The sequence below is a fragment of the Hypomesus transpacificus genome, chromosome 18 (genome assembly GCF_021917145.1).
Source record: "Hypomesus transpacificus isolate Combined female chromosome 18, fHypTra1, whole genome shotgun sequence".
Lineage (NCBI taxonomy): Eukaryota > Metazoa > Chordata > Actinopteri > Osmeriformes > Osmeridae > Hypomesus > Hypomesus transpacificus.
The window spans coordinates 9,725,043-9,741,905 of record NC_061077.1 but is presented as its reverse complement, the minus strand read 5'-3'; the positions used below and the strand labels follow the sequence as shown (position 1 = coordinate 9,741,905).

Genomic DNA, 16,863 nt, shown 5'->3' with positions numbered 1-16,863 from the left:
GAGGAATCAGATCTATAAAAATAATTTGGCTTTTTGTCCCATGCAGTTGGTCGACATCAATATTTGAGAGTGTGTATTATATATATATATATATATATACACATATATATATATATAGTGTTTAGTGTTGACTGCTGTACTCAGATACAAAAATACCCATATTATTGTGTATGTACCATGTTTATACAAAACATTTGATTATTTACTGATTTATGCCATGCCAATAAAGCTACAGTGAATTCAGAGATTGACATGTAATCAGTATTTGATTATATAAATGATTCATGTACACCTTATACCTCCATATGTGGGCAGAATGTACATTGTAGACTAACGTAAATGATCTGGTACTCCCAATGCTGTAAACCACAACACTGACCAGTCTGTTAGAAGCTGCGCTAGAGTGGAACACAATGAGGGCTTGGCTGATGGGGGGACCTCATGGGTAAATTGAGGCCTTTAAAAGGAGCACTGTTCACCTGTAACCTGATCTGCACCTGACTGGGGCCAGGCATTCCATTCTGCCCAGTGAAGAGCCCCAGGAACACAATGACCAGGCGAACCTATACGACAGGCCAAGTCAGTCCTTGATTCTGCTGCAGCACAAATGTTCAACCATCTGATTGGGAATGTACAAGAAAAAAACTGTCTATGGACAGGATCAATAATTAAAAGGCAATGTGGATTTATCTTATTTTAATTTCATGTTTATTTGATGTTTGCATGTTACATAAAGTCACAGTGAAATTGCATGCACTACATTTGGTAAGCATTCAAATATTTCCTTATTTTAGGGGAGGATTTAACAAGAAAAGAGAAAACCCGGGAAAAAAGTCCAAACACAGGTGGAATTCAGTTACTAAGACAACTCAGAATGAGAGAACACAATTCATGAGGGAACGCAAAATGATTTTGAAATATCCCCAAAATAACACGACAATACATTTGATACATACAATAACAAGCTTTTCATTTCAGGATCTCAAAAGTAGTGCACTAAAACAGATTCTTTACATGTGCGGACAACACTTCAAGGCCACAACACACAGAACACAGGTGAGGAACACAGCGGATCGTACAGAGCTTACACAAGGTCTGAGTTTTATTGGATTTTTATTCTAGCCTTATCTATTCTGGATATATGTAAGTGCAAAGTTATCTGCCAGTGCAAAGTTAACAGTTTCTTAAGAGTAATCTTCTTCATCACCGTCATGTCCTGTCACCATTTGTCACTTCATCAAATAAATGTAAATGTCAGCGCTGAGATCGACATCCTGAACACTTCTGCTCAAGAAGGAGAAAGGGAAAAAGAGTGGAAGGTAACGCGCTCTCAATGGACGGCATTACCAGACAGTATTAGACACAGATAATTAGATCTAACCATGTCTGGTAAGACGCCAATCAACAGGCTAAAGAGAACTGAAGAAGATGACCTCTGGCTTTTCACCTGTACATAGAGGAGAGAGAGACAGCTCAGGGGAAGGGAATAATGCAGGGAGAGCCAGGCTGAAAAAGACACTGCATGTCCTGTATGTACTGTTCTACTAAACAAACAGACCATGTCTTTATCAAATAGAGGAACACAACCCACATAATAAGCAGTTGAACAAATGTATGAAGCTGTTGGAACAGAAGTTGGTGGTTATTTTTCTATAACTAGCCAAGGAGAATTACAATGGTGAAACTATGGGGGGGATCTGTAAAGCTTTTTTCTGTCAGAGCAAATGAAACCTGAACTCAACACCTCATTAATCATTGCAATGTGAAAAGGGGAAGGGAGAAAGGAAAAAAAAATTAAAAAAATATGATAAACACCAAACTATTCAGTGCATCTATAACAAAGATAAAGGCCCTAAATGGACAAATAGAGGTGTGGTTTCATATTTGCAGGGCAATTCTCCCTCCCTAAACAAACATTAGGTTCGGCTAGGTCCTTGTTTGTTATTTGACTATGTCTGTGTTGTCTGTTTGAAGGTTTTACAATTTCATCCGGATCAACTTTTCTACCCGAATGCAATAAAAGCTGTGAAACATTACATTTGGAAGCAGTCTGTTTCAAGAGACCTTGTCATTTAATTAGTTTTTAAGAAATGCATTTTTCAGTTGGTGGATAAATAAAGGATATTTCACTAAAGAGATACCACACGCTTTCCAATAACTGTAAACTACATAGATACTATAGCAAGAAGTAATCTTTCCTCACTTATTTTTTCCTAGGATGACTGATAAAGCTGAGAAACACTCTTTTCTATAATAAATAGTTATTGTACAAGGAGTTTTTATGTCGAGCGTCTCTTTTCACCATGAGCAGCTCAGTTGAGCTTGTAAGTCAGTTACAGGATGTGCCACGCAAGTAAGGGAAGCTGAACCAATCACAATCACACAACAAAAACCACAGTCTGTCTGGGGGAGGGGTTGGGGACAGGACTAGTGTGACCGGTAGAACTGCCAACTGACTGGTATTCTTTAACTCAGGTTGGGTGGGGCCAACATAATAAAATGTACAGGGAAGTGATTACAAGCCTGCACCCTGGGTCATAACTGACTCCTTGAATCCTTTAAGTTACCCAGGTAAACGCAACTAGTCATACCACACTACAAGTAGTCATACCTCCAGTCATTTCTATTTGTTTAAGTATTTTCTGATTGAATGATCTACTGTTGCAAAATATGTAATTGTCTCTTTAACAGCTTCCTGTCTACTAGCGACTGGCACCATTAGGGGATTGTACAAGTTAATCATACTAAAAATCTTTTCTCCCTGTTTCCTGGAAGCTTATCATGACTCAGCTCTACAGAAAGCGACATGCTTTAAGCCAAAAATATACTCCTATCAGAATCCTAGCCCTCTTAAAAATGAGATGGATTGATTAATCCCGATCTTTAATTTAGTCCCCCCTAAAATCAAAGGAAGAAAATCATCATTTCAGGTCCAGACAGTTGTGTTGAGGTATGTGGGTGACACAGGAAACATCGTTACCAGACAGTGTTAGAACACAGTTGTACAATCCAGCACTGTCAGGTAAGATGGGTCCCAAGTACCATTTCTGACGGAACTGGATTCCACTGTGCAGATTGATCAACATGGCATAATTACTTAACTTCAAGCTCATACGTACTTGCAGTTGGCAGATGTATATCATCATCATTACCAGGCAGTATTAGAGAGAGTAAGGAAATCCAATGCTGCCTCGTAAGATGGTGATAATCATCCAAACGTGAATGTGACTTTTGATAAAACTTTGTCAGGACCTAACTAAATAGGCTGCTAACTGCTGACTTCATGGTTCAAAGTTGCTCATGAAAGGCTTGTATCAATCTTCTCATTTACCTAGGAAGGGACATTTGATGTATGAAAGAACACTTGATGAATGTGAACCCTTAGCTATTCAGGGTTGTGGATAAATAAGCCCCTCCCAAAGATAGACACTAGGCTTCAGGAACATTCCTCTGTTTAAAAAGATGGGGGTGCTCAACTGTTCACCACTGTTGACAGATTATATAAATGATCTGCCTGACCTGTTAAATAAAGAAAGAATCTCTCCTTTAGTACAGCATGTACATCTAAGACAAAGAAAAAAGTTCATGAATGCAACTTTAAAGTTTCATGAGCATGAATCCATATGTAGTACAATCCCACTACAACTAATCAAACCAGGTTTTGCCACCTCAAATGTACACAAACAATGTGATCATAAAATGGAAAATTAATGGACTTTTAAGAGGAAACAATAAAATCCCCCCTACATGCAGTATACTGATCGCAGGGACGCTTATTTCAGTAGGGGCTGTAATTTTGCGTGGCTGTCACAGAAGAGTGGGCCACAGTGGCTGTTAATGATTGCCCAAACCTGTTCTGACTGGTCTGATTCTGTGGCACGGCAAAGCTTGGAGGGCTGATTTTCTCACAATGGATGGCAGTTACTAATTTCAAACACTGGTTCTTTACAAACCAAGCCCGTAATGCCACAATGCCCGAACAACTAGGCCTCAGGGTGTTGTCCCTGATACACGTCATGTCCTGGAAGATGCTCATCAATTTATCTTTACAACACACTGTACCTGCACACATACAGATGTAAGGTCATTTTACATGTTGTCAACAGACATTTTATGAAACCTACCAACGCATTACGAGAATTTAAGTTATTTTGAGTAGGGACTTTCTGAGAACCTTCCTACCTTTGTGTTTGTAGTATGATGAAAGGCTGAAGGAATGCTGACCTAAGTCTACACAGTGTGTGCAGAAGGTCATTCAGACTGCTCTCATTTACTGAATAACGTGTGCCATTCACAGGTACAGAGTGTGAAAACATCTCACTAATTCTTCAATTTCAAGTGTCATTCAATTGCTAAGTAGGTCGACTTCTGTAAGGTGGCAACACCTTACATACCTGCTGAACTTTTATACTTACTTTCATAAATAGTTACATACAGTTTCTGTATAGACTATGTATCAGTAAACAGGGATAATTGTTCCTCTATTTGATACCACACTGTGCTAACGTTTACATTACAACATTTGAATACATTTAAATGCGTGACAAAATATATTTATCTTTTGTCCTTTCAAATTCAAGATCTATTGAAACAACATTCTAGTTTTTGCTTAACCTGGAACTGGAAACAGTATCAACTTATAAATTAAACAATATTGAGTTAGCAAGCAAGAAGTTTGCTATCCTGCCGGTGAGTGAAAAGGAAGACTGTGATGGAGAGGGGGAGGGAGAAAAGGAGAGAGAGACTGAACACGAGAGAGGAAAGCCACGGGAAAGGGAGTGGAGAATGAAAATGGAGAATGCATGCACCTGTAACCTTACCGTTGTGAAAGGGACCCCAAGGAAAGAATGTAACAAAACCAAGTAAAGAGGGAGGGGTAGAAAAAAAGAGAAAAAGATCTTGAATTTCCAGTCAGTGCCTGAGAACTCTTCGTCTTCCTCTCAGTCAGTCAGGCCTCATGAAATGAGAAAGCCAAGCAGACCTGCTCTCCCAGACTCTATTTAGTTAATCATCAGCATTAGAAACCACTGCTGCAGGCCCTCTGAGGAAGAGAGAGGGAGAGAAAGAAAGAAAGAAAGAAAGAAAGAAAGAAAGAAAGAAAGAAAGAAAGAAAGAAAGAAAGAGAAAGAAAGAAAGAGAAAAAAAAGAGATTAGGTAAGAATATAAAAACTTGCAGAGTGAAGAAGAGAACAATGAAACAACACTATCTGATTTTAACTGAAGACTGTAGTATTACCTGAGCACCTGACATTGGATTTCCTGCCTCTGACGAATACATATCCCATTCCCTAGTTTCTCCTTGTTTAAACTTTGCGCCAGCTTTTCTTCCTTGAGAAGTTAGTTCCTTGTTTTAGCTCAGGTATGAAGTTATTCCATTGTTGTAACTGTGCTTGGTTTCAGTGTGGGTTGACCACTTACGGCTGACCATGCGTTTGACTGAGTTGTAAGTGAGGCACGATCAGGTAACCCTGCCCTCTACGCTGGAATGTGACTCCACTGTGAAATGAACAACCCGACAGGTAAACTGGCCAGGCCCTTAATCAATAGTTGCGGCCTTTGTAGGACAACAAAGGCTGCGGAACCCAAAACCTTATTTAAGACTGGACCTTATCTCAAGACTCCCTAATTGGGCCTCTGGACTACTAGGAAAAGAGTTAAGCTAGTAAATCTGCCGTTTGGGATTCTTCATTTTGATTTTTTTATACATGTTATCTAACACTATATGGTGTTGTGTTTTACTGAAAGGTCATTTTCACTCTATTGAATGGCCTCCTTTCCCTTTCAATTTAGAAATGTTCAGTGAAAAGAACAACTTTTGTAAGTAAGTAGTTTATAAAAACAGGTTAGTCGACCTTCGTGAGCCAGCAGTTATCAGATATGGTGCCCCTGGGGACCCTTAAACAATTTGGAGTCAACGGAATGTTAACATGCTAAAACGCAAAAAATAATAATCTTATACTGTTTGGAATTTAGCACATCATTCTTTCACTTATTGGTGAACATGAACTGAATGCTAAGCTGTGAAACGCTACACAAGCAAAAAAAAAAAAATATTCCACCATTTTGTAAAGAGTCTTTGATCTGACAGTTCCGGTTGAGGTTCCACTCAAAAAACGCTTTTTAAATATGTAATTTGTAACCTGTAGCTATGTAAAGCATGTAAGAAGCATGCAGGTGATTTTCAGGTATTCAGGTTATGGATAGAATGGAACAGATCCTCCAATCAAAATCCTCCACCTCGTGCTTCTTTCACTGTGCTGTAGTCTACATTTTCCCTCCATTTTATTTAAGCCTAAGCAAACTTCCCTAAATGTGCTTTTTGGCTTGAGACATTTTTCTAATTTGCCTTAAATTTCCCAAAATGTATTTATTGCCATGATAATCCTCGTAGGACAACTAATAAATGAAGGCTAACAGCCTGCCGTTTTGTAACCATAAACCTCACGGGCAAGCAAAATGGATGAGCAGACATTTTATGTTTAGCAATATCCACTTCACAAAAGCCTTTCATTTTTATCTAATAGGTCAGAAAAGATAAGAGTATAGTTTCAAATCTCGCTTTGTAAAAGCCAAAAGAGACATGTAACAACAAGCCTATTGTAGCTATTTCAATGCCATTTTCAAGAAACCAACTAAAAACTATAAAACTTTCATTCTACAGGTACAAAGAAAGTTTTAAGAAAATTAAAGATAGAAATTAAAAGTCAAAAGGTTTAAACCAAATAACTAGCAAACTAACAAAAACTAGATGCAGTACACGGAAAAAAATGATCTACAAAGCTTATTCACCAAAAGATTTTTCAATTGCCCGTTGGGAGGTTAAATCTCCTCATACCGTCTAGTTACTTGAACATCTCCACAAACGTAAATCTAATGAAGGAAATAAGCTGCTGTCTTTATGTCCTTTGACACGTTGGGCGGTTTGCCTCTACCTGCCCCAACTGGTCTATCCAGTTTAGGAATGAACGTTCACCCCTATTGTTTCCTCTTTTTCTCTCTATTCAAATTGAACTGGAATCTGATACAGATTATGATATGCCCATCGAAACTACAAGACCAGTAACAGCCCACAAGCGCCAACGGCTTTATACAATACAATAACTAGGCTGGACTGCCATTTGTTTCCTGGTTATAAAAGTACTGAGTATATATATTAAATTATTTTGTTTCAGTCTACCCATACGAGTGCTCAACTGGAAGCGACAATAATATACATTTGCATTATAAAGTTGAATTACATAAAATATTTTTTTAGACTACAAAAGACAAATAAGGTAGGATGTTAGGGAGTTACCGAGTCCTTCCCAGTTGTGGTCATGTAGCCAGAAACCCAAGACAAGAGACATCATTGTGTGCTGGCTGAGCTGCTTTGAAAGCTAGTCTTCCTCTTCCATTCCTCCCGCTGAAGGACAATCGACCTCCATGACATTCTGCAGAAGAAGAAGTCGTCTCTCCATGGTAGGTGAATCTCAGGCTGGCTTGATGAGAGGCACCGGGCCGGCAGGTAAGAACTAACCCCAAAACAGTATCAACAGGTTTGAAGTCGCTGGACATTGTCGGCTAAAAGTTTTTCGGGAGCTGGAGGTGTCGTTGTGATCTGGTTAAGCTCCTCAGGAAGAGAGACAGAGTTTGTAAGGGCTTGGCTTACATGTAGTCTGCCCCCTCCTCCCCCCACAGGTGTAATTTTCAGGTCGCAGCCAATGTCTGTTGCTTCTGGCACTTACAGGTGTGTCCACCACACCGCGTCAAACCAATCAAAACAAAGACGAAGCCCCTCAAGTCCCACATTACTGGTTGGCCCGCCCCATCCGCACCCCGCCCTGGGTACTTTGTATGTGTTTATGATGTCAGCTTCAGCCTCTGTGGGAACGGACTCCTCTGTTCCTATCACAACACCAACGACTACACCACCATCAGCCCTAAACGCTGCACACACCCATTCCAGAAGTTAAACAAAAATTGAGAATCAACTGTAAAAATGTATGAAGATGTAGACCGTGTCTGAACATCACATTAACTCTAGTCTATTTCTCAGCATATCAGACACCTGAAATACCTGCCCTTTGGCTTCCTGTCTTTAAGCTCTGTCTTCCTTTGTGTTCTCACACCCAGTTCAGCCAAACAAAAAACCCTGCAGGTTTATAGGAAGAATGACAGGTGGACAAAGTACAGGAGAGTAAAACCCAGACAGACTCTGGCAGACGTAGGGGAGGGGAGGGACCACAGCAGGATGGGTTGGTCTTTCAATCACCGGGGCTGGTGTGGTTACAATTCGTAGCCTCTGAGGCATCGGCACCTAATCCGAGGCCTGGTTTTGGGCCTGGCTAGCTCTGGGCAACACAGCCACTCTCGGTTTGGAGGTGTAATTGTCTGGATTAGCCCCTGACAATGAGCACAATGCCATCAGCAGATCCTGTTTCAGAGGGGTGTGGTGCACGTTGTCGTGAAGCTGCATGGCCAGAACGAAGGAAGTTGTTAGGAGGAAGAAGATCGTAGGAGGGGGGGTTGTGGGCCACAGATAGGCTGGTTGGCAACCTTGTTAGGTCGTGATATGAGAAGTAAAATGATCTGAAGGACAGTGTCAGGGATCTAAAAGAGTAAATTATTAAAAGACTAGACTTTAGATTCATACAATGTTTACTGAGTTTTTAAGAAAATGTATTCAGTCAAACATTTTACACAATCTAATTTATTAATGGCTACCACCTGCGATGTCAAAACATTTAGTTATCTAACCATAGGTTAGAAATACTTGCAATGTTAAAACATTGAACTACATTTCTGTCACATTAGTCCTCTACAGTACTTGAAGAACACTACCAAAAATCAAAGATCCACACAACTTTATGCTTCAGCACTTTTCTAGACAAATCATTCAATGAAGTCATTGGTGAAGTTAAGGCTGTTCAAAGGCACTGGTCTGTAAATTACTCTGGCCTCAAAGGTATTCTTTGTTTAGTATTTTCATTTGCATTCCAAATGAGCTTGAGGGTGAAGCACTGGGCCCAAGCTGAACTCATTTGGATACTGATGGGTATCAGGCAGGCTGTCACGCAAGGAAGGATGCAGGGTCATCCATCAGTTTGAGAAGCCAACAACATTAAATACACACACAAACATACACACACTGAAAACACAGCAATCACAGCAGAAGTGCCATGCTATCAAAGTATGCAATTAGTCACTCTTGAAAAATCGGTTTATGCCATTTTAGGTTAAAAGGTTGTTAATGTTTGCTACTGTGCATCTTGATAGGGTGGCTTAAGGATTTTTCCATTTGTTGTTTTATATTGTTTATGTGAGGTAATTTGTTTATTTGCCTAACCTATAGTTAGTTTGTAGAAGGTTAGAGAGATTCTTCCTTTTAAAACCATTTGAAGCTGTGTCCATCAAGCTTTTGTTTTCTACTTTATCCAGAATAAAAATGTATTCCTTTGCCTCAGAATATCCATGCAAAACATCCACCCTTTTCTAACAAAGTAAAAAAGTAGTTGCTATAATGATTGACTTTTATGTCTGCAGTAGAATACATATTTTCGTTGTCCTGTTTAGGCCTTGAGACATTGAGTTTATTTTTGCCATTGCATTATCAATGATTCCCTTAGTTGCTATTATCAAGCTGAAAAGTGTGTACTTTGTATGTGTTTATGATGTCTCTGAGAAGCCTCTGTAGGAACGGACTCCTCTGTTCCTATCACAACACCAACGACTACACCACCATCAGCCCTAAACGCTGCACACACCCATTCCAGAAGTTAAACAAAAAGAGAATCAACTGTAAAAATGTATGAAGATTAGACTGTGTTTGAACACCACATGACCTCTAGTCTACTTCTCAGCATATCAGACACCTGAAATACCTGACCTTTGGCTTCCTGTCTTTAAGCTCTGTCTTCCGTTGTGAACTGAAAACTGAAAAGTTTGCAAGTTGATCAGCGTTTTAGTTCATTATTGCCCAGCGCTAGTTTTAGTTCATTATTGCCCTCATAATATGGTGCACATGCTCTTTTATTTCCTATCTGTTGATTAGTCCACCTGCCTGCTTTGTCCTTCTGCTCAGGTGACTGTGGGATAATTACAGAGATGCAAATTGTCTTACAGGAAATTGGAGGATTTAGCCCAGGTGTGAAGCTAAAAAGCTTTCTCATTATACTGATCAGTGATCAACCATTGGTTTCTAAAGAGTCTCTCAGCAATTAGCTTCCTGTCTGACTGGCTACTTCACCAACTGGTCAAAAGAGTCCAACTCAATTTATTATAATAAAAACAGTTGTGTTTTTTAAACACATTTAACATATACTGTAGTGCAATCATTGTTGTTTGTAAACTTTAATGAGGATCATCTAACTCAACACTTTACACTAAACGTCATATGTACATTTTCGTTTTAAAGTGAAAATAGGCGATATGACTTTGTGAGTTTGTAGACAAAGGCCAAGGGACGGCCCCACACACAAGCAGTCTCGCAACCGCGGCCTTGCTCCAACTTGTCGCCCTCTACCACCAACGGGTAATTGGCCCCCAAGGATTGCGGGAGTAGGGTGTGTGTATGTGGGAGCAATATCCCATAAGCCCCAGTGGGGTTGTTGTCATAGGGACAAGGAGGAAGGGGAGTCAGACATACCAATTATTACAGCATCTTATTCCACAACACCTGTCAGGCTCACCCTGTGGCTCACCAACTACATTCAAAAGTCTGACATCACCAGTTGAGACAAAGCAGTGTATCATATAGAAAGGCCAAATGTCTAGTCAAACATTATATTTTACACACTATTGAAAAATACCTGAAAAGGCAGTTGAAGCTTGATGCGTCTTATGTACGCTCAAATTCTTTTTGCAAAATGTCAACCTCCGTTTCACAAACACACATGAACACACCCAGTAGATGTCTCGGACAGGTCGGACCCCCACAGTCCATCAAACACACCTGCAGAGCAACTGGTCCGTGTCAAGTTTCAGTAATGAGGGAAGAGAGACATTCTGGCCGTTGGTGTTTGTTAAGAAAATGAGACTAAATGTTGACCTCTAGGTTCCCTCCATTGTACCCACCCCAAACACCATGACCGTGTCTGCTCCCTGCAAGCCACGTTTGGCATTATCTTGCCTTGAAAGGTTTGTGTGCTCAGTTGATGGTGATATTAGCAGGAATGATAACGTGCCATCTCCAAACACACCTGCTGCTGCCTCTTCCTGTATAATGTTGCTCTCTCTTGTCTCTTGTATAATACAGTCCGAGTTGTGTATTGGTCCTACTGAAACACGGCCAAGCAGCGAATATGAGATTGTCAATGCACACTGTACATTGTACAACGTTAATGTCCCGTGACCATGACATAAGCAGTTCCTGTGAAATTGCGTAATTGTAAACTATAAAGTAACATTTAATCAGAAAATCTGGATTGTGATGATAAAACATTGTAAAGTCACAGGATTATAATACGTATCATAATGAATTTGAATGCTTCAAGCCTTCTGCTACCAAACAAATCTCTGCTGATATCACTCCTGTAGTCTGTATTGTGGGCCCTGGATACTTCTGAGAAAGCTAACAGCAGGCCTTGTTAATGATGTAAGATGTTTGTCATGGAAGGGTGGGTGGGGGGTGTGGGGGGGGTCCTGAGGGAGCTGGAGTCAGGTGAAGACAGTCATCATGGGGCTCATTGGGGCTGGTTGTCAAGGATGGGAGCCACCCAGAGCACAGCAGACTACACCCCATGATTACCTTCTTTAGAGCCTCTGTGGATTGTCCATTCTAAAACCTTGAAAGGACCTCTGAGGTGGAGTAACAATGGAACAATCCTACCAAGATTATGTTCACTACTGGACTTCTAAAAGAAGAGAAATAAGCAGTAGGAGAAAATTATGTTTACGAAATGAAAAAACAACACATTTCCCACACGTTACCCTTCATTTCATTTAAGTAAGAATGATGAAACCATCCTTTTGTTCCTGTATTTGTGGGACTACAAGTTATCCAACAGGAAGGGATGATAACCTCTGGTTCCTCTAACTGTTCTTTGACTGAGATGATTTACATGAGTACCATGTTAAAGGTTCCAATTAAAAGTGATTTGCAGTGTCTGGAAACACTGATAGCCCAGCTTTAGAACACATCTGACCTGAGCGGTGCAGTGCACCAAGATATTCCACACTCCCTCGCTGGCAAAAGCATCTGGACTTTCCAAAGTGATCTTTAAGGCCAATAAAGTTAACACTTAGACATTATTAAGGAGTATCCTTCAAAGGACTGGCAAGCTAGAAGACTTGGATTGTGAATGTGGGACCAGTTCTAGTGTGGGGAGAAAGGGTTAATAACACCAAGACGATCTTCAGGGACAAAGTATAGACCTATTTATGGTAACACTTCAGTTCCAAGTGCTTGTAATAAGCGTTAGTTAAAAGGAAGTTTGTCTTATTAACACGTGTCAATTAGCATCTTATAGGGGTCTTATTACCAAGCAACCAACCCTTCTCACATCTTATAATGACACTAACCTTAATCCCAATCCTAGCTCTAAACCTTACAAATATTATCATCATTTATGTAGTCTTCTTTTTACTAAGTATCTTATTACCTATTAACTTATTCTCATAACAAGCACCTGGATCTAAAGTGACACCCTATTATTTAGGAAATGTTCATTCAGTTTGTGAACATGAAAGGATCTGCCAGTGGCCTGCCAGTGCCAACCATGTCTCATCAGCCACTGTCTGATGAAGACAAGTGGCCGCCTATCTTTCTCTTTGTAACTGAACATGAAACTACAAGATAAGGCTTATCAAGGTAGAACTTATGACCTCTGTTTTATCCAACACAAATCTAGTATCATTTACAGTAACTTGGAATTAGGGCACCTCCAAAAAATCGACCTAATAATCATACTGATAGTTGCTGTAATCAACATTTATAAATTTTAGACAATGCACATCAATCTTAAAAGGTGAGTTTAAGTTGTGTCTTAGTGTTGGAACCCAAGATTAGATCATGTACATCCCAATAATGTATTGATGAAAGCAAGATGTATACAAGCCAGTCTTCTGAAGTGGCTTAACTTACAGTAATATGCATACTGAATGAATTAGTCTAAATGATCTGGAAAGACCTACAAAAAGGTTAACCGTAACATCATGCACAGGCTAACTGAAAAGGAGCATGCTGAGTAAAAGATTTCATTAATTTTCAATGAATGGTAACGAGTGTCAAAGTCCGCAGTCCAGCAGGTCATGTGACTGCATCATTCTCTGTGATGTCTGTAAGAGGGCTGTACATTAACACATTTCACAGAGCTAGTATAACAACGGGGCTTGCTCAATCTTGGCAAGGTTTTACTGCCTTACAAACACACCCTTCAGTTTGGGCGCCACTCTGTCAACAATGAGGTCTCCAGGCGCAAGGGCTAGTGAGTTGATCACTTCCCCCACAGCCAATCAAGGCCCAGGAAGACAAAACACAGCCGCAGAATGACCTATGGGAGAATGGTAGTTAAGGAGACCAGCTGTTTCTCAGATGATGTACAACGATCTACTTGAGGATAGGCACAGGTAATTTACTGGTGGTTAAATGTTGTACAGATGGCATAGTGTTTTGACAAGGTGTAGAGTTTGATCAGGTTGATAAACAAGAAGATTGTGCTTTTCTTCCAGGTAGCAGCATATCTGTTATGTTTTTCACCCCTGGATTCAGAAATGTATGTGTGAATCTACTTTTCTATGAATATCTTTGTCACGACATGAGGTGGGGTTGGACCCAAATGCAGGGGAGTACCGAGGCATAGCGAGGAACACAGGTTTAATTTTCAAAACGGGAAACAGACAGGGTACACGCAGGGACAAAGGGTAATGCTAAGACAAAGACTGGACACAAAGCAGGAACCTAAATACACAGAAACAAACAAGACACAGGTGAACACAATGAAACTAACGACAACTGAACGAGACAGGTGACGACAATGACAGGGAAACACTAGGGCAGGGCAAAACCAAAAACAATAGGGGGGCACGGCTGTGGCCGTGACAGTACCCCCCTCTCAAGGGACGTCACCCGACGACCCACAAGGCAGGGCAGGGGGTCAGGGCAGGTCCGGGGGACGACCTGGAGGCAGGGCAGAGGGTCGGGGCAGGTCCGGGGGGCGGCCCGGAGGCAGGGCAGAGGGTCGGGGCAGGTCCGGGGGGCGACCCGGAGGCAGGGCAGAGGGTAGAGGCAGGTCCGGGGGGCGGCCCGGACGCCGGAGCACGGGCACGGGGGCACCTAGGAGCGTGGACGAGGAGGCGCCTGGGAGCGCGGACGAGGAGGTCCCTGGGAGCGCGGACGAGGAGGCGCATGGGAGCGCGGGCACCGGGGCGCATGGGAGCGCGGGCACCGGGGCGCATGGGAGCGCGGACGAGGGGGCGCGGGCACCGGGGCGCATGGGAGCGCGGGCACCGGGGCGCGGGCACCGGGGCGCATGGGAGCGCGGGCACCGCGGAGGAGGAGGCCAGAAGTCCTCGGGCGGAGGAGGCGGCGACCAGGAGTCCTCGGGCGGAGGAGGAGGCGGCCAGGAGTCCTCGGGCGGAGGAGGAGGCGGCCAGGAGTCCTCGGGCGGAGGAGGAGGCGGCCAGAAGTCCTCGGATGGCCTGGCACAACCTCGGGGCGAGGCAGGGGCTCAGGGCAGGAACGAGGCTGGGGCACAGGGCAGGAACGAGGCTGGGGCACAGGGCAGGAACGAGGCTGGGGCACAGGGCAGGAACGAGGCTGGGGCACAGGGCAGGAACGAGGCTGGGGCACCGGGCAGGAACGAGGCTGGGGTACAGGGTAGGAACGAGGCTGGGGCACCGGGCAGGAACGAGGCTGGGGTACAGGGCAGGAACGAGGCTGGGGTACTGGGCAGGAACGAGGCTGGGGTACTGGGCAGGAACGAGGCTGGGCTACATTACAGGAACGAGGCTGGGCTACAGGACAGGAACGAGGCTGGGGCACAGGGCAGGAACGAGGCAGGGGCACAGGGAAGGAACGAGGCTGGGGCACAGGGAAGGAACGGGGCAGGGGTACAGGGCAGGAACGGGGCTGGGTTCTGGCGGCAGTCGGCCGACTCTCCCTGGCAGGAACAGCCTTGGTGGTCTGGGTGCTGGGCGGCGCAACCTTCTTCGTCCGGGCGCAGGGCGGCACAACCTCAGGATGAGGCAGGGGCACAGGGCAGGATCGAGGCAGGGGCCCAGGGCAGGACCGAGGCTGGAGTCGGGGTTCCGGCTGGAACCAGGACTTGGGGTGGGCCTTGAGCTGCAGGCTTCGGGGTCCACCAAAGGCCAGGCGGGTCCCTAGGAAAGGGTTGGGTGAACTCTCTGCTGGGTCCCATCTTGGTCTTAGCATTCTGTCACGACGTGAGGTGGGGTTGGACCCAAATGCAGGGGAGTACCGAGGCATAGCGAGGAACACAGGTTTAATTCTCAAAACGGGAAACAGACAGGGTACACGCAGGGACAAAGGGTAATGCTAAGACAAAGACTGGACACAAAGCAGGAACCTAAATACACAGAAACAAACAAGACACAGGTGAACACAATGAAACTAACGACAACTGAACGAGACAGGTGACGACAATGACAGGGAAACACTAGGGCAGGGCAAAACCAAAAACAATAGGGGGGCACGGCTGTGGCCGTGACAATCTTGTTCTGACCTGAAAATGTAAGGTTTGTCGTGTGATACTTGCCAAAGTATATAAAAATACAACAACATATTACACACTATACAAATGTGCATTCATGTGAACATGTAATTCTATGAATAGTTTCTAGTAACCGTGAGCATATTTAAAAAATATATATACAAAGAATTCCTCATTCATTAAATTTCAATCAAAGCTAATATTTTACCTTGACTTCAACAATCTCTGATTCAACAAACTCTGTTTGCCAAGATTTTTTTACTCATTCAAAGCCACACACAAAAAAACTAACTTTGCATCTACATCATATTAGCTGCATCACGTCCCAAACACTCAGCTTCTGGAGCAAGCCGTAGAATGACACTCAGTTGGTGTGGGAACACCTTCAGCCACCCCAAGTGACCTACCTCAAGATGAACATGACCTGTGACCTGGAAAAGAATGCCATTCAGCCAACTCCTCTTCCACAAGAAAACCCCCAAAGAGACACACAGGGGTTCACTGCATTGTAAAAATCCATCTTTCTAGTTCTTCTCCATCTAAAATCCAATTCATTTTAAATCCATGTTATCCAGCCTAAAAGACTGGGGTTTGTGTGTTCCATTCTGAAATTGTGAGTTGTACGAGCAGGGGAAGGAGAGAGTGGGGTTAAGGGAAAAGATGTTGTCAGTTGTGATGTGTGTTGAGAGGAATGCATCGGCGTTATCACTGTGGGTTATGCAAGAATAGCTTGGTGGAAACCTTTGCCTGGTACAGAGTTGGGCCCCAGCCTCCACTCACACATGGCCAAGGAATCCTGCCCATAAGAATTCCTAATTGCTCTTCCTGCAAGGGAGGCTGTCAGACACATGGTGGGCCCAATGCTTGGGTTATCGCACATGACCCACAAGCCTACTTCTTTTTTCTTTCTCCAGAACTATTTTTAGCTTTCATTTTATTTATTTATTTATTTTAATTTTGTCACAGGTTATTAGGTACAGTCTATTGGTTTTAGTGTTAAACTCCCATCTCCCTGTATTCGGTATACAACAATTAGAATATATATACTTTTTTAAGGAATTTAGAAACATGGTAGTTTCTTTTATTGTGAAATCTCCACATTTTCTTCTCCAGCCCAAAGTTTAGTGTTTATTTTAATATTGCCTGTAGAAAACATTCAACAAACAAACACAACATTTGAACATTTTGATTGAAGATTGAATATATTTCATATATA

The 16,863-nt window shown here is 42.7% G+C and overlaps 1 long non-coding RNA gene across 1 annotated transcript; it reads right to left on the bottom strand.

Moving 5' to 3' along the window:
- Nucleotides 1–681: 681 nt before the first annotated feature.
- On the bottom strand, nucleotides 682–8,132 carry LOC124480650. Its single transcript, XR_006957559.1, has 2 exons — nucleotides 7,295–8,132; nucleotides 682–5,041 (listed from the first exon to the last, which is right to left on the bottom strand). It is a non-coding gene; the product is annotated as an uncharacterized LOC124480650 (long non-coding RNA).
- Between the last annotated feature and the right edge of the window lie 8,731 nt (nucleotides 8,133–16,863).